Source organism: Caloenas nicobarica, chromosome 4 (genome assembly GCF_036013445.1).
Source record: "Caloenas nicobarica isolate bCalNic1 chromosome 4, bCalNic1.hap1, whole genome shotgun sequence".
NCBI lineage: Eukaryota > Metazoa > Chordata > Aves > Columbiformes > Columbidae > Caloenas > Caloenas nicobarica.
The window spans coordinates 16,493,252-16,521,238 of record NC_088248.1 but is presented as its reverse complement, the minus strand read 5'-3'; the positions used below and the strand labels follow the sequence as shown (position 1 = coordinate 16,521,238).

General features: G+C 36.7%; 1 long non-coding RNA gene across 3 annotated transcripts; it reads right to left on the bottom strand.

The window, feature by feature from the left end:
• LOC135988573 (uncharacterized) lies at positions 1-27,517 on the bottom strand. 3 transcript variants are annotated; one of them, XR_010606172.1, is made up of 10 exons: positions 27,277-27,517; positions 27,097-27,173; positions 26,506-26,568; positions 22,468-22,576; positions 21,255-21,341; positions 19,811-20,003; positions 15,078-15,153; positions 12,878-12,982; positions 1,284-1,362; positions 1-78 (listed from the first exon to the last, which is right to left on the bottom strand). It is a non-coding gene; the product is annotated as an uncharacterized LOC135988573 (long non-coding RNA). The 3 variants fall into 3 exon arrangements; XR_010606171.1 differs by having other exon boundaries at positions 27,097-27,517; XR_010606173.1 differs by lacking the exons at positions 1-78; positions 1,284-1,362 and adding an exon at positions 9,719-9,836 and having other exon boundaries at positions 27,097-27,517.
• Between the last annotated feature and the right edge of the window lie 470 nt (positions 27,518-27,987).

Genomic DNA, 27,987 nt, shown 5'->3' with positions numbered 1-27,987 from the left:
CCTCATTTCAGCTGCACCGTTTATTTTGGGTCACCATCTTCTGAGACTCTGGTCCAGGACAAGTGCACGTCAACATAGCTTATGAGGTAAAGAGAAAGGCATGCAACAGAAGAAAAATTCTACTCATTTGCAGTGAAACTGAAGATGCATGCTTAATTGTACAGATAACTTATATATTTACACACACATTTACATTTTTACTTTTATGTTTTGCTTCATGCAATTGTGAGTTATGGTCTTTCTAAAGAGAATTAGAAGGTTATGAATACATAGAATGATATGTCCTTTAGAATGGGATATGTAAAATTATCGCTCATGATATAAAATAGGAAGTTCTTTTTTTCTGTTGAAAGACAGGAAAAAAGTTAAATAAAGGTATCCAGGGGGTTAGAAACATTTACTGTGTCAGACAATCCAATAGAAAAGGGCTCTACTATATTATTACTTTTTTTTTCCACTGAGAAAACTACATATGCATCATATTTTTTCCTTACTAGCACTTTTCATACAAAAGGCAGTAATATAGCTTTTGAAATTTGGTAGGTATTAAGATAAGGAATCTAATTCTAAATGTAACTCCAAGATTTCTTGAAGCTCAGATATGCACTGCATTGGGGGAATTATACATTTATTAGTTTCAGTTCACTCTCTTCTCATAGAATCACAGGATGGTTGGGGTTGGAAGGGACCTCTGGAGATCAACTAGTCCAACCCATCTGAGAAGGAGACTCCAAAACCTCTCTGGGCAGCCTGTTCCAGTGATCTGGCACCCTCAAAGTAGTTTCTTCTCATATTCATTTGGGACCTCCTGTGCTTCAGTCTCTGCCTGTTGCCCCTCATACTATCATTGGGCACCACTGAAGGGAGTCTGGTCCCATCCTCTTCACATCCACCTTGAGATGTTTATAAACACTGATAAGGTCCCCTCTCAGCCTTCTCTTCTCCAGGCTGAACAGACCCAGCTCTCTCAGTTTCTCTTTGTAAGGAAGATGCTCCAGACCCCTGATCATCTTTGTAGCTCTCCACTGAAAACCCTCCAGTGATTCCTCGTCCTTCTTAAACTGGGGAGCCCAGAACTGGACGCAGTACTCCAGGTGTGGCCTCACCAGGGCAGAGTAGAGAGAGTAGATAACCATCCCTCGACAAGTCTGCTTACTGAATGCCTACAACTGATCAGTTTAAGTCACTGGTTTTAATGATCCCTCAATTAGCAACCTAGTTCCATGGAACATGAGTATTTTACAAAAGTCTCTTAAAGCAACTGAATAATACAAATAACATACATGTCAGAGAGAGACAGAAAAGCCAAACAAGCTTGAATCTTCCGTCAGCACTCACTTATGCTCATTGTCAAGGCAGGATCTGAAAGTGATAGAGCCTGGATTAATAAGAGAAATGGGATCATTGCAAACAACGTTTCCTCAGGACTTGTGCCTTCAAGGATCCCTCGCATGCATATCAAGTAACGTATCTGCACTCAAGACAAACTTTCTGCTCTTTAAAATGTCTGTCCACTAAGACTGGGTCCATTTTCAGTGGACTGATCAATCAGAGTACTGTACAGGAAAAGACCAACTTAAGAGCAGGTTATAGAGAGAAAAAGCTGTGTTAGACCTCTGAGGTGAAAATGACCTTCCTGTCTCTATGTGCTGCTTCTCAGTGTTTTCCTTTCCTGAGATCACTGGAAACTTGCAGCATCTGATTTAGTCTGTTGCTTAACAGATGGGCTCTGCTGGCAACTTTCATGGTCTGAGTGCCATTCTTGGCTGTTGCACCAAAAAAAGAGAAATTTTCTTCTCACCTTGTATAGTGCTTTTAATTCGTCTTCCAGGTTTCTCTACTGCTGCTACTATGTAAATAGAATTTACCCAAAAATTTGTATAAAAATATTTTGATAAATTAAAATGACAAATAGCAGTTAAACAAATATATATATTAAAACCACTGTTATTTTAATCCTTTGTATTTGATCATTTAAAGTTGGAAGAAGACCAAAAAAAAAAAAAAAAAATCTTGGTCCTCATCCCCAACAGAGAGAAATTAATTTGAATTTCCCATGTCTCGAGTTGATGACTGAAACATTTTGTGATTATGCTTTAAACAAACAGGATTTTTCCTGTGGCTGTAGTTTAGGAAGGATGAGCTCAGTTTAGCTAGCTACCACCACAGACCATGCAGTTTCTCCTCTTGGACAAGTGGAGATAGTTAACAACCGGCCATGTGGCACACATCTCAGGTTTACATAGAGGCCAGAAATTAGGCATGTGCCTACATCTGCTTTTCCTAACTGATTTGCTACATATCGCATGTCAGATCTTTGGGTTATTGTTCCGAGATACTAACCATCTTCATCGTCTGTACTGGCACAGTGTGTACCTAATGCAGACAGTGCAACTTTAAGGCATTGCAACAATCGAGTTGGGAGAATTAATTAAGATGCTTCATATTTACCCTGGGTCTGCAAACCAGCTGTCAAGTTCAACTGACCATTTAATATGGGTCTTTGTTAAGGTAATCAAATACATTTTGCAGCCAAATAACATATCCAGTACAATACAACATGGGAAAAAGGACTTTAGTTCTTCACTCAGACTAGTCTGACTAGACTCTAGTCTTAGATTTGTAAACAAATGAAAGAAAACCTCATCCATCATTAGAAGTATTCTTGTTATATACTGATAGGGTTATCACATCCTTTCAGAGACAAGCTATCATCATGTACGTGTTTTAGCAGAATTTATACAACTGGCAAAAATACATACTTAGATTTACATGTTACAATATTCTCTAGCATTTTGCTTTTGCTTATCTAGTTCCCTTGTTTAGCTAATTTCCTACTGAGCTTCTCTCATCTCCGCAGTTGAAGATGCAGGGAGAACAAAAGAAAATCAAATCCATCCACTTTACATGTCTTGAGGCCAAACATCTGCCTGATGCAAAATACATTGAAAGATTGTGGCTTGTTACTCATGACTCCTTTTTTTCACTGTGAACACATACGCAGGCATATCACAAGAAGAGCCAGAGGCCACAAATGCATTGCAAAGAGCAAGTTTTATTTTAGTTACCTCTCTACTAGAGGATCTCCGAAGCCGCACCTAAGCTCTCAGGCAGAGGTGACACAAGCGGGGATGCAGGCGCTTATAAGTTCAGCCCTGCTGGAAGATCACTGGACCTGCTGAGCTAGCCTGTATTTCAAGGGTTCAGGCAGGTGCAGCCTCCCGCTCTTTCTCACAACAAAGCAAGAATCTCAGACACAGTGATAAGGTGCCTAGAGTTTCTTACAGGCCGATGTTATCTAACAGAGAGGTTCTACTCATCAAGCACAAAAGGTCAGTAAAACTATTAGTGTGATGTATGTGCTTTTTCTACAGACAGGTGCAAGTCACTTGAGCGTATTTACATTTAACTAACCTCCTCCGCCAATCTTGCACTACATTCCCATACATTCACCCTTCAGATGCCTGTGATGCATTTCATTTAAAATTACTAAAATGAATTTTAAAGGATGCATCTTACAGATGTTAAGCACGCTGCTTCATTTTGACTAAATTCTCTCAGAACACAGCAAGTGCAAAAAGCCATTGAAAGCACAAGCCTGCTTCTCTAAATGAAAGGTCACATAAATGTACAAAACTTCTTATTTTCAAAAAATAATTTTAAATAGAATCTCCTGTGTTTGTGGAAGGTTATTATAAAGAAAGCATGTCTTTTTTTAAGTCGGCCTTCAGTTACAAATAACCTGCTATGGCACATACAAAAATATTAACAGATGGATGGGTTACAGCTAGACCTTAATAATAACGGACTTCATCTGTGTCACAGCCTTCAGGAAAAAAAATGCTTGTTGTCATTGTCTTTGGATCTTCTGTTACAATTAAATGTTCCTTTAGCATGTGTGAAAAAAACCAAACCATGTGTATTTTTTTTTTGCTTGTTTTTCACATGAAAATGAAATGGTAAGGCTTCTTATTTAACTCAACCTTAATATATAGTTTGTTTTGGACAATACATGCATAAAAATCTCTAAAAAGAAACAAAGTGAATTGAGGGAGAGAGAGAGAAAAAAAAAAAGCTACTCAGAGCAGCCACATGAAGAGTGTGAGCTGTGCAGCTTTGTGCTCGCTTACTTCTTTGCCCACTCTGCCTGGCTCTCTGTGAGAAACCAGCGTGCCGTCACTCGGAATAACGAAACACTCAATCACTTCTTCAACCAAAATCAGATCAGCTTAATTTCACAGGGAAGGCAAGAATTATTAAACACTTCAGATAACTACGCAAATGCCCTTTGTTTTACAGTCAAAAAGGCAAGATATTTTCAGCTAGATTGTACACAAAAATTAAAAATGAGATCAGACTTTAAAAATATATTAATATGAAGGACTTCACTTCCACTTTCCCGAAATATGTCAATTTTTTAAAAACACACCAAGTTTTTTGAAAGGTTATGAACAGACTTTTTGCTAAAATACAGAAAAATGTAGTAAGCATAGTAAGAATTATGATTTTTAGTCAACCTTTAACAGTGATTTTCATTGAAATAAATTTTATCTAAAATAAAGTAACTTCACAAAAATGGATCAAATGAAGTGAGAAAAAGAGAAAGATTAAACAGAAACTTTATAGAATGTGTGAACAGTTGAAGAAACGAAAATTTAAAAAGCACACAGTCACCACAATACATGGGAGTGTGAAGACATTCTCAAATCTTTGTCTAAAAAAGACTGAAAAACTATTTTTAAGTAATGAAAGTAACTTAGGCTATTATGTGACACTGAATTCTGACCCAATGTTTCTTTATACCTATTCCTTTTTGACAAGACAGTTCAAGGGTGTTTTTATGCTGCTAGATGAACCAGCTAGGAAAAATACCATAATGTTATGTACACATTTTACAACCTACATTTCTCCTTTCATTTTGGCATGGCTGCTTCACACAACATGCTTGTGAACAGCAGAATGAGATGAGAAGACAAAATAGCTTACAAGACTATTACAGTCTAGGAGAGGGGAATGAATGGGTGTCTTATATCCATTTGTGATTTATGCTGCTGCCAATCACTGCAGCATCTCGACATGACTGCCAGCTTCTTTTAATACGAATGCTCTGTCTTGAAAGTGCTATATAAATTGGAATTAAAAGGGAGTTTTCCTTCATAGAGAACATAAATATAAATAAACATAAACAAAATAAGCAGATGAAACACATTATAAAGTCTTTTTTGAATTCAGACAGAAATAGGTCTTAGTCTTCAATGCCACTTTTCCTTTTCATAATTCAGTTTGTCTGTTTTCTTCAGTGCTTTTCTAAATAGAATTTCAAATGCAGACTATTGATTCAATTGATTCTATTGGCTATTTCATGTCAGCCTGTGTTTAAATGATATGAGGTGGGTATGTCAGAGTAAATTTCCTTTTCAGCACATTTACTTTGTGGCTAAGCAGTAGCAGGGGAAAAGAACAGACATCATTATAAAAAATAGTTCTAATTTTGGGCTTCATTTTCTTTCCTCAAAGCACGATATTCATTCTTTTACAATATATATTCTCCATCTTCATGAGTTTTTCTCTCCTTCTTCCTTTTGTCCATTGGTACTTAAAGGTGTTTAATATTTTTAGCATATTTCTGATGTGGTTTCACTGATACCATTGTTATTTCTGGGAGAAAAACGAATGAACAAACAAACAAATCAATGATTCAAACAACGAAATTATACATTTACATTTTTGTATTTAGGTTATGCTTTTACCTACTACTCATTTAAGTGCTCTACCACTCAACATAGAAATCACAAAGAATTCCATAAAACAAGATGAGCCATTTTTCTTTTCAATATATCAAGGCTTTTCTATACAAGCAATGATTTTCCTCCTCATTCCCCCTTTTCCTTATCCTCCTTAAACATATATTAAGCCATGAAACCAACACTCAAGATATACAGAAAGTAAGAATGCTAGGCAGCACTGAAATTCCAGATTAGTCATGGGATTGCATATAACTTAATTTTTTTTTTTTTTCATTTGATAAGAACTAAAAGCCTCTATAAAAACTGGAGAAAATACCGGCATTGAGTTTGCTAGATTGTTAAAAAGATATATCAGAAGTTTGCAGAAGGAGCATATAATATCTCCCATTAAATAAACAGAAATTTGAATGAATGAGGCAGCTGTACAAAGAAGAGTTGATGGTGTTCTGGTAAATAGTATGACAAATACTGCCTAATCACATGTATTTCAAAAATGGCTATGTTTCTATTCAAAGACAGAAAAACTTCAAAATCCAAAGGAAAAAAAAATCAGTCAACCAAAGTACTGTGCTGCACTGTCAGTAGCCAAATGAAGAAAAGCAGCAGATGCTCTCAGAAACTGTGAAGAAATGCCTCTGGTCCCAGGCTAACTCACACAGAAATAGTTCAGGAGCTACTAAAATTGTTTTTACTCTATTTCCCTGTCCTTTGTGATGCCAAGCCACTTTTATGAGTAAGATCAAATAGTGTGGCCAGCTTAAAGACAGTCGGTATTTCTCCTAAGCACCCAAATGCAGAGAGTCCATTGTTATTTCACATCATGTGGCATGTCACTGTTACCCTTTTTTGCTAACAGGTATTGCCGCTTTCAGAGAGAAGCTCCTATTGTCTCATGTTCTTTAGATTGTTGAGGAAGAGCTGTTTAAATTATTTTGCCTTTGACTAGAATAATGTAGACATAATACTTGTGCTTTTTTAAAATAATTTCGCATAGACACCACAGTATGTATAATACACTCACATCTAACCTGATTGTAATTAAAAATTTTGTTAATTTCAGGTAGAAAATGTTGACATTCTCAATATATTTCTTCTTCGATTTACTCTAATATTGTATTTGGTAAGCATCTTACTTGCTCATTTAGAACAGTTGTGTGAAACGAAACCATCAGACTTTGTCCCAGTCTGTTTTGAACTTGTACACCTAAGCAAAATGAAAGGGATAATGTAAAATATTTTGAAAGAACCAATAGGTCTGGTATGGAAAATAATACATCCACATGGAAAAATCACCTATGTCTTTTCATCATATAAAACCCACAGTTTGTATAGTAAAGTTTCAAAAAGCATAAAGTTTAAAATTACAAACAGTTATTATAAATAAACAGTGGTCAAAGTAATTCACTAATTCTGTGGTTTGTAAACCAACTATTTGGCTTCATAATGATACAGTCATAACAATGTGGTTGATTCTGTTCACGCATAACCAGTAGTCTATGCCCAAGTAGCAAGGTAATATGGAAGAACTCAGACATGAGCTTTAGTCCCATACCTAAACTATTACAGGCATGTCCTTATTACATTCAGAAACGATTACACATCAAAATTGAGGGTGCATATATAAACTGTATTCTAAAGCGTGTAACTAAGTATAACCAGCAAAAACAGACCCTAAGAGAATAAACAGCCCCATTCCCATTATGCAAAGGAAACTGAGCACATGGTATGAATGGCTGACCTGGATCTTGGGAACTTGTAAAGTATAATCAAGTAGCTGATTATAGATATAACCTATACGACACAAATTTATAATACAGTCTGACCACAGGGACCATGAAAAGAAAGTAGGGACCTATGGGGATATTCTTCTTCCTTATAGACAACTTGTTAGACAGTGTAAATGTAATCAGATATGGTGTTTTCTAAGGGTTGCACCGGGAACCAAGAATACACATAGTGCCATCCAAGGGGGAAACACAGGGGAAAATAGGGGACTATGTAAATGGAGAGTCAGTGTGGGGGTGCTGGCTCTGGTCGCAAGGTCATTTGCTGGTAGCCACAAACATCACAGGAGTCTTAATGCAGCTGTTGCTGCTGTGTACTCATTGCTAAAAAGATCACCACACATAGCCCCTGTATTTTTAAAATGTAGACTGTGTTAGGAAATAGAAGGTTATAAGCAGTTCAAAATATCACTCTCAAAAGTTAATTTTTATAAAACACAAAATAAATATAAATAACATAACAAAGCAAAGCTTGAACACAGGCTATGGAGAATGAAAAAAACCCCATCACTTTCTATTTGCTCTGAGTGTCTTCACCTTGTAATAAAGAATATTAGACACAATCCTAATATAACTTCATTTGAAGATAACCACAGGCACTTTTTAGCTAACTTGTTTGTGACTTCAGCCTGGTTGTGGGAAATTCATCTGTGTTTTACCTCAAAGCACCTGCTAATTTGGACTCAGAAAGAATATAAATTGTATAATTATTCCCTTTATAACATTTACACACTGGATAGCATCCACAGCTTAATGGAGAACAATGGCAAGAGTTTCCCTGCTTTGAAAGTTATTTTTTTCACTTCAAAATAGCAATTTAAATGTGAACAGTAGAAAGGTGAATAAGGCCAATGACCAGTGACAGAATTTGTGTCCAAATAAATATTTTTTAATTAAGAAAGTTTAAGTCAAACAAGGCAGCTCCTCAACACTGGTGCTGATGATGTAACAGTGATGAATTGTGTAACTCATCTTTATTCAGTTTGAAGTGTCTCTCACGGGGCCTCAGAGCACTAGAGAGGAATTTTTTGATGTGGAGTTCTTAAACCTAAATAAATGAATAAATAAACAAAACCAGTAACCTGGCCTCTAGGAAAGCTGTAGCTACTTTAAGTTGTCATATGAGTTTTCCTTTGGATGCACAAATCCAGAACACCCTGCCTTAATCCAGGCTGGTGTGACTAATTTAAATCCCTTAGCATCCATTTTAAGGCACAAACCCCTATATAAAATATAACTTAAGAGATTGCCCTCAGTATAGTACTGCATGTGATTTCAACGACTTGACACAAATAAGGTTAGTACTTAAAGAGAAGAAATGGAATTACATCCTATTATTTGCACCTTTGTAATGTGAACACCTGTGTAGCATATTCTGATAAATTAATGTTTAGTAATAAGATTCCCACTCCTGCTGATTGGACCAGGCATCCAATACGCAGCGGTCTGACTTATGACTACAGGAAACTTACAGAAACTAAACAGTTAACAATGACTAAACTGTGCCCTCCCAGTGTTAACACACACAAATATTAAATGACTCAGAAATACCTATGTAAACAAATAATATAGTACCTTTCACTTCTGTTCAGCCAAAACCCAGAAAATCATTATGACTTTTGGCTTCCTATACTTAATAGCAATTGGGGACCTGTTAGGAACCCAGATGTGCTTCCATCACATCAGAGGGTCCTTGGTGTTAGATGCAGGCTTGCATGAGAGAGCAACAGAGCGCTGGTTCACCTCCTCTCACGACTGTTTCTCTGCATGCCCGCCACCTCCAGCCAGCCAGCAGGGCAGCTGCACACCACAGCCCACCCTGAAGTCAATCTGCCAGTCATTCTTGCCAGGACATCTTTCCTTTTCAATAAATTACTAAGTGAGTGGGAGAATTGGTGGTCGTCACCCAACGTGAGGCCAGAACACAAACAGTGCAAGGGTAAGAGATCCAGGAGGCAGATAGACTTCCACGCTGTTCACTGCTGACCTGCTACTGATGGGCATGGGGAAGGGGTGGAGAAGCAGTGTGTCACAGCCTGATCCAGTTCTTTTCTGAAAGCATTTTGAAAGCATAGTCTGGACATGCTGGTTCACATTACTGGATAAATCTCAAGTCTCATCAAAGGTACTGATGTGGGAAAGGTACTTAACCAATCTTTAGGTTTCGATCAAGTAACTTACCGTTTACAAGCATTTTACTGGATCAAAGGATCTAAATTTGTCAGATAAAGATTATGTTCATAGAATCACATCTTTGTGTGAAGTTAATTTTCAACATAATGTTTCTTTCTTCATTCAGTCATTGCTTGGAAACAAAAAGAAGAAAAAAAAAGCACACTTTCATGCTATATATTCAATATACACAAATGCATTTTTGTATTTGGTATTTTAGATTGCACACAGGGGTATAAATAATGTTTTAACCCAGAAATTACTAGGTTAAAAATCTGTTCATGAGAATGCAAAGTAAAATCCAAACCCCTATATTTGGTAGCATAAAGATTCAGAATCTTTCTGGAACTTATGGATTTAATTGCCAACAAACATTAAATAAGGGTAGATTTTTTTTATTAGCTAGATCACAATTACTTATTTCGGTAGAAATCTATGTAGACAGAATCACCATTTTCATGATCTGAAACAATTTCACAAAGATTTGATGAATCTGAGGGCTATGTGTTTTATTTGATGACTATAATCCTGACATATGTAGATAATTTTCTTGCTAACAAAGAATCATGACTATTTCATTGGGTTGTTTTTTTTTTTTTTTTTACCTAGCAGGGTACTGTACCATTTTCTTGATTTTAAATATAAATTGATCTTTCAAAATATGTTCTGTGCTTCTCTTTCGTCTCCTCCTATAAAAAGAGTGTTAATAACTCCTTTTCTTGTATCCGCCTGGTCTACGATCCTCAGAAATATTTATAGTGCAGAGGGCATGCAAAAGAGGGTGACAGGTAGTGGCAAATCTTCAATTAGCATTTATTTTTACAGCTCTATGACAGATACGCTTGTATGTGGGACATCAGAACAAGACTGGTAAATCTGTGTTCCTAAAAAGCTGTTTTGAAATTCTGGGGTAGGTTTCATACCACTGTGTAAAATGTCAGACTACAGACTGTGTAAACTACCACAGCTCCACTGAAGTCAAATTGAGGTTACAGCATCGTGATTTTAATCTTGGCATTTTGCAGCCCAGCATGCTGCTGTAGTCTCATGCAAAATCTTCATATATAATTTAACATTTTGAAGTGCTCTTTTTCCCCTGTTTTTTGACTCTGACAAACAGCAACTTGCTTGCTGCATGTTCTGTTGTGTATGCTGGACGTTTTCTTCTTTCTGCTGGGTGGATGAAAGCACACTTTTTTTTATTCTACGCATACTATACTGTTACCTCAGTTATCTTTATGCAACGCCTTTTTTATGCAATGCCTTTTTTTTTTTTTTTTTGACTGAGCAAACATGTCCACCCTCCTAGCAGTTCCCTGGATCAGTATTTTGTTTTCTAATGAAATGAGTGTGATGAGCTATAGAAATAGCTTCCTCAGATTGTACTCTGGACCTTAATGACAGTTCCTTATCAACAGTTCCAACGACCAATGACACTTCAAAACACTTGGCCAGTTGTCACAACATCCTAAGAAAAGCCTTTATTATAATTTCCTTTTTTGATACATAATCTTCTCATATCTCCTACCCTCAATAGCTTATTTCTACATTTTTTTCATCTCCATACATAAGAACATAAGTGTGGTCACCTACTGCTCCCCTACTATGATAGTCTGTTACTGTCGCTGTCACCTTTGGAAGCTAGAATAATGATCCCCTCATGCAAGCTACAACAAACTGTACACTGAAATAAAATTTTTCAGGAAACTTCTTATACATAAGCCATAACTGAGATTTTGCTGCTAATGAAATATTTAATGTCATGTGTACAGTATGATGCACATAAACTGACATGGGAATTGGGAACTTCTCAATTCAGTATTCAAAAATAAGAATGTTACACTTCCTCTGCTATTCTAACCTTGCATGTGGGGTTGTATCTGTTCCTACAGTGTCCTCACTTGGGCTTAGCTTTTCAGAAGATCTTTTGGGAGTTCAGCATCCCAAAGCTTACAGGTAGAATACTTACAAGGAAGCAGATTTGTACACTAAATAGGGTCATTTTATTTACATTTATTTCAGGAACCTCTGGTATATTTCCCTCACATTATTTTTTTTTTTTTTCCCAAAACTTTCTAGGGCACTTTTTTTCAGCAGTAAAAATCCTCTTCCATATTCTGCAGAACAAGTGCAAAGGAAAAAAAAATGGTTGAAATTAATAATGCGTTTCCATGCAGTTCCATTTATTCCAGTAATATTTTTTTTGTGGTTTGCACTGAATAAGGTTCCAAGGGTTCTAAAAACTCTGAAACAATAATTATTTAAGGTGCTTTACGCAATTAATACCGTGTCTTTCCTCAAAGGACTATGCCAGTATAAAACATGGGGGTTTTTTGTTTAAAATATGATCGTTACAGAAAAGCCTCCAGTATGTTTTTCTTCCCTAAAAAGCAGATGGTGTCTTAATGCATAAAACATACAAAACTGTGTCTCAGAGTGTAGTTTCAGACTATGCTCAGTATGCAGGCTCCTTAAATTAAAATGTTATTATGCAAGCCTTTAGATTTTCATCTCTTATCTTTCCTCCATCAACAAAAAGTACACATTAGTAGAAGCCAAAACAGAAATTTAAAATCTATGCTGTCTAGCATCTCATTTTGGTTTTAGCAGCATCATCCAGACTACAGTGACAAAAATCTAGATCAAATCATTAAGAGTCACTCCCATGGTTGGTTTTTTTTGTTGTTTTTCTGTTTTGTGGGGGTTTTGTTTGTTTGTGTTTTTTGATTTTCTTTTGTTTTTTAATTAAATATAAAGCAAAGTTTTACAGCAACAGTAACAAAAATAAAAACAAGAACTCAGTAGAGAGAGATCACACAGAAGCAGTAAGCTTCATACTTATCATTTCAAAAATATCACATTCATCAGCTCTTCACCGTGAATTAAATATACATGTTGTAATATGTATACCCATTGCTTTGCTAGGCAGAACTGGTACTTGCAAAACCCTTGGTCTAGATGAGGCAATGCTTAAGACAGCGATGGCAGTAAAGGCACAAGGCATGTATCCCAGATGGAGCACAGGAGTATCAACAGAGCTTGGCTGGCCAAAGTTACCATGAACCAGGCTTTGGTGAGTCATGACTCAGGTTAACACACCACATCCTTGGAGAACATGGGGAGATAGAGGAGAATACATGGGAGATATTGCTGTGCGTGCCTGGTACAGATTACCTCATCAGGAAGAAAAGGCAGATGAGGCCTTCAGACATCTGGAAGGAGCCTTGCATGCTTCCAACCTCAGCTCTTCTGCAGCTCTGTGACAGATGGAGACTCGTGCTGGCAAGAAATGGAAAGATGATTTGGCTCAAGGTCACAGGCAAACTGAGGGACAAGCAGGGAAAGGACCCCATCAAAAATGTGTTTGCAGACCACTTCCTTGCTAAGTAATACTCTTCTTTCCCTTAGGAGTAAGAAGGGTATAACTCATCAAGTGCTTCTTTCTTCCTTAACATGCATAAAGAATTTCCCTAACTAGAATAGAAAGAAGACAGAGCACTGAATGACCAAATGTATTCTGTGAGCTAGGGACTGGGAAAAAAAATTAGGACTGCTAGGTATGGTGACTATGCAAACATTAGGAAATCAATAGCATGCTCTCTCTTAACATATGTTCCTAGAAGAGAAGGAGTAATGGATAGATGAATATTTGTGCATAATTCATGGAGTACAGGTGTGGTGTGGGGAGGTTTTTTTGTTGTTGTTTTTAGTTTTTTTGGGTAATGCAAGTAGTTTTCTTTCTCTTTCGTGGACTGAGGTAATCGTCGTTGCAAAAAGTTTAATAGCTTTCTGACGAATTTTTTTGCCAGTCTCTTCATTGTCATATGCCATCACTCAAATTTGACCTTTAAATTGAGCCTACAAACCCACTCAAGCTGTAGTTCCAAATGGATGTGTTATCCTGAGGGACTGAGTCAATACAGAAACAGAAAACCAAAGTATTCCTCAGAGGAGACATCTATTCTTGTAAGAAATGTTTTAAATATGAATATTACCTTCTAGGAAAAGCTAGAAGAATAATCGATTCTTATTAAAATAAATCCTAAGAGTACACAGTTCCAGAAAGAAATTCTAGCAATTGACGCAATTGCACTGTAGAACAAAATTTTTTTAAATGGCAAAACATTATCTGTCTGTTAGACCTACAGGATGACAAATGCCCATGCCACAAGCGAGATGCCCCTCAGCTGAAATCTAGCTGTTTGAACAAGACATTCATAATGCTTTACAAGCAGGACACCACTGAAGCAGAATGGCAACCACATCTACCACTGCAAACAGGAACTTTTCTTTCACCAAAACAAGAGCCCTATGTATTCAACTCGAGATGCAGAAACATGATCCGGGTAGTTATGACTGCTATTTCCCCTAACCTAGGACACTTCTTCTAATATCCCCCTGTGCAACACCTCTACAAATAGTTAAAATCATGTTTTTACTGCATATCACTCAATGTAAACAGGTCACAACCTCTCGGACATAAGCTGATGTTTATTATTCCTCTGTTCCAGTAAGAGCAGTGTAAACTTCAGTGCTGAGAAGCACATTGTTATGTTCTGACTTTAGCCCCACAGATTCCTGGTCCACTAGTAATAACAATACCAAATACACCCTGTACTGGATGAATTACTCAGCTACATCAGATAACATGGCAGATAGCACAAGAATTCGATGGTCAGAGTGTGGGAAAGTTTTCTTTCTCTATTTTCTTCCAGTGTCTAGAATACTCCGCTCAGATGTTATTCAGGCTACCAGTGCTAAACGCCTACAGAAAAATTTAGGCACTTAAGTACTAAATAGCACTTCTGAAGCAGGATGCCTATTTGCCATCCAATACCATAAGTGCTTTGGGTTTTCACACTAAAATTACTTCTTTATCTATGGTTGTATTCATAATACAAAGTTCTTGAGTGACCTGAGCAGTAGCCACTTAACAAAAGTCAATGCAGGTGTTTCCCTGCCCACTTGCGTAAATCTATTCCAGCATGCAAACTCTGAAAAAGGCACTGGTTTGAGAGCTACAGAAAATGCTACGTGCTTCAGTGGATACAACTTAAACCTCTCCCTTGAAGGTCATGGTTCTCCCAGGAAGATTAAGTCTTTCCCACTGCTGTTTTGGACAGTACAAAAAAACCCAAACAAACAAATAACAGAGCAAACTGAAAACCCCCACAATAAACAAACAAAAAAAACCAAAAAGCAAACAAAACCCCAAACAAAAAACCCCAACAACAACAAAAAACTCCAACCAAACAACAACAAGAAGAGCACCAAAAAAAAAAAAAACCAAACAACAAACCAAAACAAAAAAACCCCAAACAAATCAACAAAAACCCCAAAATGAAACAAAAAACCCATGTCAAGTATCCATTACCACAAGACCTCTTTTCTCCTTTTCAGAACTGGTTTTCTATTTCCATGTGCAATGTGTTTCTGGTTGTTAGGGTCATCTGAAATGAATAAATATATTCAAAAATGTAGAGCAACAGGGCATTTTAACAGCAACTTTGCTTACACTTTGTACTGAAGCACATGTTCCAACTGTATTAACACAAAATAATTCCATAATTAACAGTATGAAGAAAGGTATCATTTTAACAAAATTTGTCTATTTGAAGAAATATTACAATGCTGATTTTGTATTTATTAAACTAAGAGCTTTTTTCTTCTTTATGTTTTATTCATGAGATCCCCTTTTGCTTTTTCAGTTTAAATAAAGAGCTGTGATTATCTGTAAAACTGATTGCTTAAAGTAATTAATCATTTTCCTTATGAAATTTCCTGGGTAAATTAAGGATCTTGTAATTGAAGAGTTTTCTCTTGTGTAAATGGAACATGCTGAGAGCCTCGACTGAGAAATAAATGTACTGCCCAGACCCCTAGAGCTGTTTCTGTTTTATTCTTTTAGTAGAACTAGAAGCTGACAGTAGTACAAAAGTATTGTTTTTAATTAATAGAAATATATCAATATCTTCTTAATAATAATAACTTACTAAAAAAGAAAATGTTTAGTCTTTTTTTTTTTCAATTAATAACAGCTTTACTCTTGTGCTCAGAGTTTATATTCAGCTCACAGGACAATCATGCAGATGGAGGATAAACTGCTGTTTGCTTCCAGATACCTCAGCAAACCTAACATGCAATTGCAGTGACTTGCTCAGAATTACACCGATTTGTATACTATAGGCTAGAACCACATCCAAAATTCCAGATTACAGGTAGTCATCTAATCAAAAAACTCCTTATTTTATCCTAGATTAAAGCCAATACTGTGCGGTATTAGATAACCACGTGGAGGAAAAAAGGAAGACAATCAGAAAACCCTAAGACATTAAAGTGCCAGGATGTGTGCATGTATATGTATGCTTAAGCATGCTAAAAAAATGTAAACATTGAAATTCTCAAAATGAATAGGAGACAAAAACTTGTCTGCTCTTGAACTCATTAAGAAACAACATCCTCTCTGAGAATCTTATCAATAAACATTAGTGAGAAATGTTAGAAACTGAAAAATATGGTAATGGATAAGAAAATTTTGAAAACAATAGGAAGGAGTCAGAAAAAGGTGAGCAAGCAAGAAGATCACAGAATCACAGAATGTTAGGGATTGGAAGGGATCTCGAACGATCATCTAGTCCAATCCCCCTGCCAGAGCAGGAACACCTAGATGAGGTTACACAGAAAGGCGTCCAGGCGGGTTTTGAATGTCTCCAGAGAACGAGACTCCACAACCCCCCTGGGCAGCCTGTTCCAATGCTCTGTCACTCTCGCCATGAAGAAGTTTCTTCTCATATTTACGTGGAACCTCCTACGTTCCAGTTTGCAACCATTGCCCCTTGTCTTATCGTTGGTTGTCACAGAGAAGAGCCTGGCTCCATCCTCGTGATACTCACTCTTTACATATTTATAAACATTAATGAGGTCATCCCTCAGTTTCCTCTTCTTCAAGTTAAAGAGACCAGGTCCCTCAGCCTTTCCTCATAAGGGAGATGCTCCACTCCCTTCATCATCTTTGTGGCCCTGCGCTGGACTCTTTTGAGCAGTTTCCTGTCCTTCTTGAGCTGAGGGGCCCCGAACTGGACACAATATTCCAGATGCGGTCTCACCAGGACAGAGCAGAGGAGGAGGAGAACCTCTCTCGACCTACTAACCACCCCACTTCTAATACATCCCAGGATGTCATTGACCTTCTTGGCCACAAGGGCAAGCTTACACTATACTATGGTAAAGTTTTTAGGCTATGGACCATACAAATCTTGTACAGCTATCTAAACTAGAATCAAACAAATCAACACAATGACTGCAGTGTATCACAGTGATCTTCTTGGTATAATACATTCCTGCTCTCAAACAAGCTAATTAAGTTAGGCAGAGCATAATGTTAATGAACCTGTACAGCTCCTACAACTTGAGAAAGCTTGAGAAACATCTCTTACTCCAACAAAGTTGGCAAAAATAGCTGTCACTACTCCGTCTTGCTCTTAAGAGAGTGAGGAAAAAGAAAGCAAACAAAACCACACAACAACTATCTCAAATTTTAGCATGTTTCCAGAGCCACCATAAGTCAGGTTTCTTTCCAATCACAACCTTATGCTCAAATTTTACTACTGGTATCATAAAAGAGTTTCTTTAATTATGAAGAGCCTCCAAGGTTCCTGTCACCTGGAACTGTGTGGATGGGCAGGTTATTTAGAGACCTTCAGTAGAAGGATGACACAAGGACTCTACCATTACAAACCAAACTTCACATTAACCTGTCTCCTCTGCAGACGAGCCATTTTTGCACATTAATCATAACCAAAGCTCATTCAGCCCTTAAAGGCAGTGGCAGCAGCCATTGTCCTTCCTGCAAGGAACCGTCAGCAGGTTTATTTGTTTAGCTGAAATATTGAAAGTATATTAGAGATCTAATTTCTATTCATTGCAATGAGAATTGCATTCCTATGGGTATTCTTCCAGGTTTGGGTATATTTGCTTCAGTTTTCCAAATTGCAAAGCAGGGATAACATACCTTGGTCCTACAGGAATTTTGAGCGTTTTAAATGCTGGAGTATCACTCAGCTAAAGACACATTAGTATACGAGTATTATAGCTAGACTACTTGAAAATGTATACATGTAAAAACAGAAAAGAAACAAAATGTTACTGAAATAGCATGAGGAAAAAAATGTACTACTATATGATTTTTTTTCTTAATCATTCTAATGATAAATGACCAGAAAACATTTACTGTTAAAACAAAAGCTGTTGAAAGTTTACATGCAAGAGAAACTGCCAGTCAAGATATTTTAACATGGGCTCAGCATTTGAAGATCCACTCTTTTGTTCTGTTTGCCTAATAGATTTCCAAAATTTGAATGGATAAATAAGTACAGGAGATTGCCTTTTAAGTTTACATTATGCCCAAATACTTCTTGATTCTTAGAGAGTTAAGTCCTTATTCGTACTATGAGCATCAAAACAACCTTATTACGTGTGCACCATTACACAAGGCTGCATGCCAAAACTTGTAAAATGTCAACGTAGTGTTTTTCCTGGAATCCTATAATTAATTCATCATCAGAATAGCTTTGGGGCCTTATTCTGATCCATTTTCTAAACAGTGTTACAGGGAAATTATGTTCTGTGCTTCTGTTTATTTAAAGAATATCATTGTGAATTTACAACAAGCAAACTAGTTAAACGAAAGCCTTTGGGGGAATGTAGTAAATTAAAAATGAAAACACAATGAGAGGTATATGGAATTTACAACTAGAAAAATCTCATAACAGAGTGTACATTTGGAGATTCATATAAATCAGATACAGCTTCTGTAAATACTTACAGCATAATAAATAAATGATTGCTGAACTCAAAGACTAGTAAGTTACATTACCATATACTGCCTGACTCTTCCATCTTGTTATAGTGTGAGGCTCCTATGCAGTAAGGTAGGGGATTTTGTTCATTATGGCAAGAAAGTAACATGAGAAGTCAGAAAGAGATTTATCTTCAGTTACTGACAAAGAGCCTAGCTCAAACATGCTGAAGGTGATAATAATATTTCCAAACATCTCAGGGGCTTTGATTCAGAGATACATTATATTTTAGTGCAAATTACTCATAACTCCTTGATGGCTAATTTCAGTGAAGTTGCCTTCACTTGCATTTCAGAAAAATATGTTTCCAAAGTGAATTCATCATTATGAGGAAAACGTATATGAATAAAAGAAGTCAATAGGGTTACAGCAGGCAGAAAATAAGTCCCTGTCTTTCAATAACGTTATAAAGATTACTTTAGCAATCTTCTTTAAATGGTAGAAGAAAGAATTCTGGATATTATCTTTGGCTTCCAGTAGTAAAATGTCTATTTAGAAAGAAGCAAAATTATAAGAAAAAGAACATAAGTAACAAGGGGGGGAAATGCAGTTTTTTCCACAGTGTACTCTTGCAGAAGATTTGATTCTATTCATTATTTTGTAAGCTGCCCTGCTCCTGGTACCTAAATAAAGACTAGACACTTGCTTCCAGTTCCACAGCACTCTTACAAAACTTGAGTTGTAGTTATAGTCAGGACTTCAATGAAGATAGCATAGTAGACTGGTCAGCTGGAGGACAGTCAGTGCTTCAAAGGCGTGGTGGATAAAAAGAATATAACTGCTATGAGGAGAAAGACACAACAGGGCAGGAGTAGCTCACCAGTTACATATGATTTAAACGTTTGGATTTCTCTCTCTCTTGCGTTGTACCGATATCTCTGAAGTGTGCTTCCTACAATTTTCCTCTCCTCCCTTCCACATGTCTTGTGACTTAAAGTGCACAGTGTGCTTCCCATTCTTTCCTTGCTCTGCTGAACTTAAGAAGCAAGCAGAGAAAACCCTGTTGAGACTAAGGCAAATTGAAAGGATGTCAGTAGTCACTTGAGTCTTCCCTCAGATCTTCGGCTGCAAAGAAAAGGAATAATCTGCGAAGCTCATTCAGATGACAGCCAGCAAGCAGCAGCCTCTAACTTGACACTCTCTTATATGCATTAAAAACGCTGAAGGAAAAGATTAGCAGGAGAATGGGGCTGAAAGCAGCATGTTGCAAAAGCAGTAATGGGCAGCAAATCACAAGAGAGCTACTTACAGAAGCAAGATAAAGCTTGCAGCAGTAACGTAACGTCTCCAAGCTTTTCACGGGAAAGTTGTTGTTCCATAAATGGTTTTGTGATTTCCAGTTGGCCAAAAAAGATCATCGTGATTTTGCTAAATTACTTGTACTTTATTTCAGATTCAATGGTTCATTCTTCTCAATGGCATTTTCTTCAGTTAATTTTTAGCTATAAGCAGCACAAAAAGACCACCCCCACACGAGAAAGACATATTAAAATACAGATAGCTATAGCTATCCATCACTCTATATCCCAACACAAACCTAGAGCCACAAAGGTTGGGTTGTTCTATATTTCCCTGTGACAAATTATGCCACGGATTTGTTACTGTTTTCTAGAAGACAGAAATATAATGCACCCCACATATACCTACTTTCCTCACTCCTTTTTATCAGTGACAGGAAGGTTAACTCTTTGACAATGCTTCATTGTTCCTAAATTCACAAAAATTCCAATCAGTGGGATGATTCAGGACATCCTTAACAAATCAGCATATCACATCATTATTTAAAAAAAGAAAACAATGTTCATTAGGAAAGTTGCAACCAGTCCTAAGTGAATGGCTTTAAAATTGTATTCTCAGTAAGATCTATGGGCAAAATTGTGCTTTGTTTCTCACAGCTTCTGCTTGGAGTCTCTCAGGCTTCTGGTTGCTCTTTTCCCTGAGATGTATTTGGCCCACACATGGAGGGTACTGACAAATGCAGAGCATGTTTCTGGCAAAGGAAAATTTTTTTGACAGTTGCTGACTTAAGGGCAACAGTGATGTCTGATTTATGACCTTTATCATCTTTCTTTATTTGGACAGTTCTCATTGTTGAGGGATTTTTTTTCCTTTTCCTTCTTCTTTTACTCTAACTCCACACTTGACCTTACAGTCACTTTGTGCAATCTTGGGTGGTCTTCTGGCAGGCCATCAAAAATAAGCCATTTCTCACCAAACTGACAAAACACCCTAGCAAAGACCGAACAGTAAATATCTTTTGGACATTTTTATTTCCAGGGTACAAACTACTGGAACTAAAAATTATTTTCATCAACAAATGTTTCAGGGCCAAGTCCTGCGATGTTAAGCTATAGTAATACAGGACTTTTACGTGTTTGTGGGATGCTCCAGACTATTTGGACACGTGACTCAGTGAAAAAGACAGGATTTACTACTGTATATTTTTCTTAATTCAAAAGATTTCAGTAGATTCTCTTTCTCACCCTACACATTAGATAAGTACTCGAAATAATGTCGTAGCTCAGCCATTTGTTACTGATGTGACAAAGAAATTGTTAGACTATGCTAAGGAGTCACATTAGATTATCAGAGTGGTCCCTTTAGAACTGTGAATATACAGGTTTCTTCAACCTGAACTAATTCCTGCGTGTAAGAAAATGTTAGTGGAGATATTCCTCTTCTAGGTACCTTACCATTAGAGGTGAAAGATCATTTGGAGACTGATGCCCAAAGAATTCTGTGTCAATTTTCTTTTGAATTCCATGCCAACAGAACATAATCTATAAGCAATTTAACAAAAGGAAATAGCATCCATGATAGATATTCCTTATTTAAGTGGAAAATGCTAGTCAGCTTTCCCCCAAGTAAATAAAGCATCTTAAATCTTTTAACAGATTTGCTTTTTTATTGCTGTATTCTTTATTACAGGGATTCTGCAACTTTGTGATTTCAATTACTAAGCAGACAAACTAGAAGACAATAACCATGCTGATCAGACACTTAATTCTTTAAACAAGAAAAAATACAATTGGACTGCATAAATACTTCTATGCTGCAGTATATGCGTCTTAAAATATGTGCATTTTAGGTTGCAGAATTACAGATTTTCAAGAAGGAACAGTACCCAAGAAAAGGAAAGAAGATCAAGAGCAAATTTTTGCCAGGCAGGCTTTTTGGAAGAATAACATAGGTAGGTATCTGTCCATCAGTATGTACATTTAAGTGAAATAACCATACAGTCAGTTACTCTGTGAATTTCTCAGATTCTAACTTGGTTGAAAAAATGTCAAAATGCTAAGGAAATTGTAATATCCAGCTATGCTGTTCATACTATTTGACAATATATGAAACTTCTAATGCTGTAAACCATGTTTAATTTACGAGAAACATTATCTCACAAAAGTATCATAGAATGTTTTTTTTAATTTCCAAATGATATGATTATATGTTACTTTTACATTTGTATTTTCCTTTTTGTTTATATAAACAATTCTTTTTTTATGTCACTAGGTTGCACTAGATATGATTTGAAATACACTTTTTAATATTAATTGTCCTTATTGTAATAAAAAAGCAGTTAAAGGCTGAACTCCAGCACAGCTCCAAAGCCATTCTGTTTTGTACCATGTCATGGCGCTGATGACTTGGGTCACAGCACTGACAACTGGAACCAGTTGTGATTCTACCTGACAGCTCACTGAGGGATACACATTATTTTCCAAATTCAAACTATGTATGCTTCTATATACTAAAAAAAAAACTTGTGTGAGTTCTTTCTGTAGCTTGTGACACCTGCTACTGTAACTTTAAGTGGATTGTGCCTGAAGAACTATTTGGATCCTGCAGCAATTGGTTGAAGCTAATAGATTTTGTTTTGTGCTTTAAGTGAAAAACTAATAGCCTTACCATTTTTCTTGGCCCGAATTAAATATTTTCTTGATTCATTTTATTTCCATAGTGATGTGGAGGACACAATGCCATTCTACCCATTGTCAGCTATTGGATCTAATTAGATCTAAGAAAAAGAACAGAGATAGAGATAGAAAAAGAAAACAACAAGAAAACACATCTTTGAGGTACTAGCTTAACAATTTTTTCTTCCATAACCTTTTACTAGCCTATTTCTCTTTGATGGCCCTGAAAATGAATTTCTTTCACTCACCGTGTAAAGCCCTACCTAAGATGGTAAAGTAGGATAACAGGGCTTTTTATTGTGCTGCTGAATCTATTCCACATTTTAGGGAAATGTGTGACTACACATTTAATTTAAAGCAAGACAGGAAATCCACATAAGTCTTGTCATGTTAAAAGAGGGTATTTTAGAAAAGAATACCTTTGTACATAATTGCCGTGAATTTCCAATACGACCCTGTGACCCTAATGTTTTCCAGGTATACAAGAAAAACACGTTTCTCTAAGAAGACATCTCTGTGCAGCACTGATGAGAAAACTGCTGTGTACATTTCCACTGTCTGCACTTCAGAAAGAGCAAAAGGAAACTGAAGAGGTTTCAGGAACATGCTTGAAGAATGAGCTGGACTCTGGAGATCATGTGAGCCCTCAAATTAAGAAGATATCTGTTCTGTAAATCCCTATTTAGGAAGATCTTTCAATCTAGTGAACTAGAACGTGAGCTAACAATACAATACAGAAGCTCAGAAAATGCAATACAAAACTAAAACTAGCATTCTAGTTTTAGATAATTCTAATTTAAAATTGATAAACTCCAAGATAAGAATTGCAACACTGAAGGGAAATATCCACTGAACAATATAACTGATCACTGTATGGAATAAATGATCTGAAAACTTAAAAGTTTCACAGTGTTGTTTTGGTCTTTTTTGGTCTTCGTTTGTTTTGTTTCGTTGGTTTGGGTTTATTTATTTATTTTTAAAATAAAGCTATATTGAAACATATATAATTACTTTTAGGCATCTAGCAGTGCACCATATAGAAAAACACATCAAGTCAGAGAAAAAATTGCTTGGGGTGTTTTCACTCAATACCCAGCTCTGATATGGGAATCAATAAGACTATGTTGAAGACAATTCCACATTCACTTAACTACACATTTATAAGCACAGAATTGGGACTCAAAAGTTAAAAAACTAACCCAGAAAAAGCTTAAGCCCACTAATAAACCAAGACAAAAAGGTCTATATTTGAAAGTGACTTTTCCGACAAGAAACAATAATAGTGTGAAATCCTCAATCCTTAATTTTAAGGTATTTCTAGGACTTTCTTTTTTCCAGGTTCGAAACAGTGCCTGGCATGAAGAATTTGTTAAAATCCAGACACATAAGGAGCAGAACTATACATGATTAATTTATTAGAAGTATGCTCTAAATATGAGTGCTAATTACATTTTTCATCTTTTTCTAGCAGAAATCTGAATTTATATTACTCTTTTTAAACCTATTTCATAATTGAATGTCTTAAATAGACACTATTTTACCCATGGGTTTTTGAGATTTATTTTGGTTCAATGATCTACACTACTAGATTCCATATATGGATTTTCACCAGCAAGATACTACTTCCATGGTTAAAAAAAAAAAAAAAAAGGACACATTTTAAGGCTTAGCTTCCTGAATTGGTAGTAGCCCATTGACAGTGTATACCTGATTACCCTGTACTGAGACTCCATTAAGTCCACAAAACAGAGTTATTGTCTCATGAGGCCTCAGGAGCCAAGTTAAGACAAAGCAGAGGAGCATCCACAGAGCTCCATGCCCTGGTTGTGGCTGCAGCTTGAAGTACCCAGCTGAGGCTCCCTGTGCTGCTGAGCAACCTGGCCAACACTCCCAGATGAGTACGGTCACCAGCGAGGCACGAATGCCCTCTGCATCCACCACAGGTGTATATACAAAATTCTAAGGACACAAAAACATTTTATAGAAACTATTAAAAACTAGACTTAAAATCTGTTGTAATCCCAGCAAAATATCTGAGCAGAGTAAGAGAAAATAAATGGTATTTTCTGTACTCTTTGAAATTACTGTTTAAATTTAGTAGTGGCTTTAGGTGGTCAACAGGTCTTAGGTAACACTTTCCAGATGTAGCCAATCAGCTGCTAATCTTTCTGAAATACTACATCATTTTAAAATCCACTGTAAACTATTTACTTGATTAAGTAAATATTATAAATAATCGTAAAAGTCTTCTGGATTCCTGAGATTTAAAGCAATAAAGGAAACAAAAAATACTATTGATGTGAATGGTGTAATGTCCCCAAATATAGTAAAATATTGTAAAAACAATAGATGATTTCTCCATAAGTAGTACAGGGGATAAAAATATAAGTTCTCATTATAAATGGATATTTTCTCTTACTTATATACAGCATTTTCAGTCGATTATAACTAAAAATCAATGAAATTCTAACAAATGAACGATTTGTTTACTTGCTGTAAGTACATGCTTTTTCTTCCTAATACATCACTTTTCCCCTAAGTACACTGTTGGTTTGTGATACATCACTAGTCGGATTGAAGCACCACATACCATGCTAACAAACCTGTAGTTTCAGAAAACTTCACCACTAGATATCTCGCCTTTTAGTCTATGCATAAAAATTAATTATATCCTGAAAATACTTTGTATTGTGGATAGTCATTTTGAATTTTATCAATTTATATGACGCACCTGTTGCAATGAAAAGGAGAAACAATTTAGTGTATGTTTTTTAGGTGTCAATTAAAGCTCGTACAGGCCCGTCAGAAAAGCCACCCAGTATTTCATACATCAGGATGAGCCCATCTGATTGATCAGAAACCTTCATTGACAAAGCAGCTCTTTTAGTTTTTAACTCTAGCTGTAATTACTGACATTTGGCTAGTGCCAACACTAGTATGATCTATACCTTGAAGATTTTTATTTGGCACTATTCAGAACTCAGAAAAGCATAGCAAATGATAAATCATTAACACTGGAAAGCAGAAGTAGCACTTATCTGACATTATTGAAACATTCTAAAGCTGCTGCTTAGCCATAGAGTCTTTAAAATCTATAATCTATTTTGAACTGTCAAAAAACCGTATTTGTTTTCCCCATGGTTCAGAGTTATGTGAATCCCAGATATTTGAACAGGTTTTTTGCTGAGCTTGCAAAAGTTAGATGATTGAGTCTGAAGGATACTTATCGTGTTTTTCCCTCCAGCGTACATACATACCTTTATTAACCAAAAGCCTAAGGACTTCACACTCTTGCAAAATAAAACAAACAAAAAAGTGACATACAGAACTAAACATTATCAGTTATAGGATAAATGCATGCATAATATCCAGAGGCTGTTGTTAACTTCCACAGAAATTAGTCCTGAAGATGGAATGGCACCTTGCTAATTTATAATTTTGTCCTGTATCGTTGAAAGACAAAACAGAGGAACACAATGCGGTTCTCAAATATAGCTGCTTAAACCCAGCACATTAAGCTCTTCAGGTATGTAATCTTAATTACCTAATTACCTGCACTGTAATTGCCTGCAGTATAAGATGTATAACAGCCCTTACTAGCTGTATGTATTGCTCCTTTTCCAAGTAATACAGAGTCCCTGTAGGTTGCTGCTTTCCTATATTGATATAAGAGAGACTGAAGACAAGCATCATTCAGTAGTTAGGACAGTAAATTAAGCCTTGAGAGACCTGATTTTGAGACCTGATTTGAGCGCATGCCTTCTATGTATGATCTTCAATGAATCGCTACTTTGCTTGAATCTACTAAACTCAAATATCTGACCATTCTGCACAGCAGCTGGGTTTGCTGGAAAAGCTTGCTGGTTCCTGCAGCAAGCACGCGTACATTCCCATGACAGAATAATTTTTGGGTAGAGCAGGTGACACTGAGAAAGCTGAGCTCAATCCTTTCCTGGTGCAGAAGACAACCAATATGAGACTGTTGGGAATATTTATATATCTATTTGATTTTGACAGTCTTAATGCTTACCATTTTGTTGCCAGTCTGCTTGGGATTTGAGAGTTTTGGCTATTCAGGATGGCAACCACTGAACTACACATCCAGGATTAGTGTCAGGAATACGACAGATAAACCACAACACCAGATGCATTTAAAAAGAAAAAAAAAATAAAAATCAATAAACACTTCTATAATCCCAGAACGTTCTAGTTACATGCACACACATTCAACATAGCAATGTGTACAATCTCCTCTCTCGCAAGCCATGTGAGTTACAAGCGCACCTACCAACTTCTCCGAGAGTCCTTGTTCCCTTCATCTGCACATCTTTTCTGCTGGAGACGCAGGTGCTCCAGCTTGTGCTGCTTCCTGGAATCTGCTAACTGTGCACTGCCGAGAGACCACCCCATGACTTCCCAAACACACACCTGATACGTTGGTCTCCGTTTACTTCACCCTGTGCTGTCCGTTTGCAGGCTACTTGTGCCATCTCATGGGACCATGGCTCTCAGGCCTGGGCAGAGGCGGCAGTGGACATCGGTTGAGTCTTGGCAAGGTCAAACGTGGCTTGACTGCCAGTCTGGCACTCCTGTCATTCTAACATCTATCACCCATACTCACAAGTTTTTGTGCTTCTTTTCAAGTTGTCACCAGTTTTCAAGAGCCTTTTGGTAACCCCTGGTTGCTGATTCATCTGGCTGGTGGTCATAATGAGAAAATTTTGTTATTGTTATTCTCCCCATAGTGTTATCAGTCTGGGGGCAAACACACTCTCAGAACAACCTTGGGTCTTCTACTCACAGACAGTGGTTACGCTCATGTTCCTCTCAGATCAGCTGCTGTAATCCAGGCCGTGTTACTGAGAGGTGACTGCGCAGACTTTCCCACAGAGGTACAATCCAAGTATCGCACTGGAAGAGCATGGATTTACAAAGAAGACATCCAGAAATCAAAACCTCTGCACATAGGACATGGAGTGAGACATGAGAAAAAGCCCATGCGTTGTTGTAAGAAATCCAGTTAAAGGACAGAAGCAGAGAAACTTTTAGCAGCTCAAAGTCTTATTTCAGATATTTTGGTAAAAAGAAGTTACACTGGTAGCATGAATTTATACTCTACTAGTGTTTTGCATTTTGATGTTGTATTATTTGTTACATTAAAATTAGCACTCTAAAATTGAATTGTCTTAGAAAACTTCTCTAGCTACTCTTGAAACAGCAGCTAAGATGAGCTGGTCTACTAAATCTCAGGCTAGTGTATTAAACTGCTTGAACGTTTTTTCTCTCTGACTATGTATCAGTTTTTCTTTATGGCAGGAGAACAAATCTGATTTTATGATATCAAATGAGACACAGTATTTTTTTCTAAATCTGCCCTCCTAATATCTGATTTTAGATCATGACATGAAGGATCAATATTCTTTGTTTTCCTGATGATTCAATTGCTACATAATGTATGAGTCACTGAAGATGTTCTGTTAAGTTTTTATTAAGTAAGTGCCCCAAGGCCAAG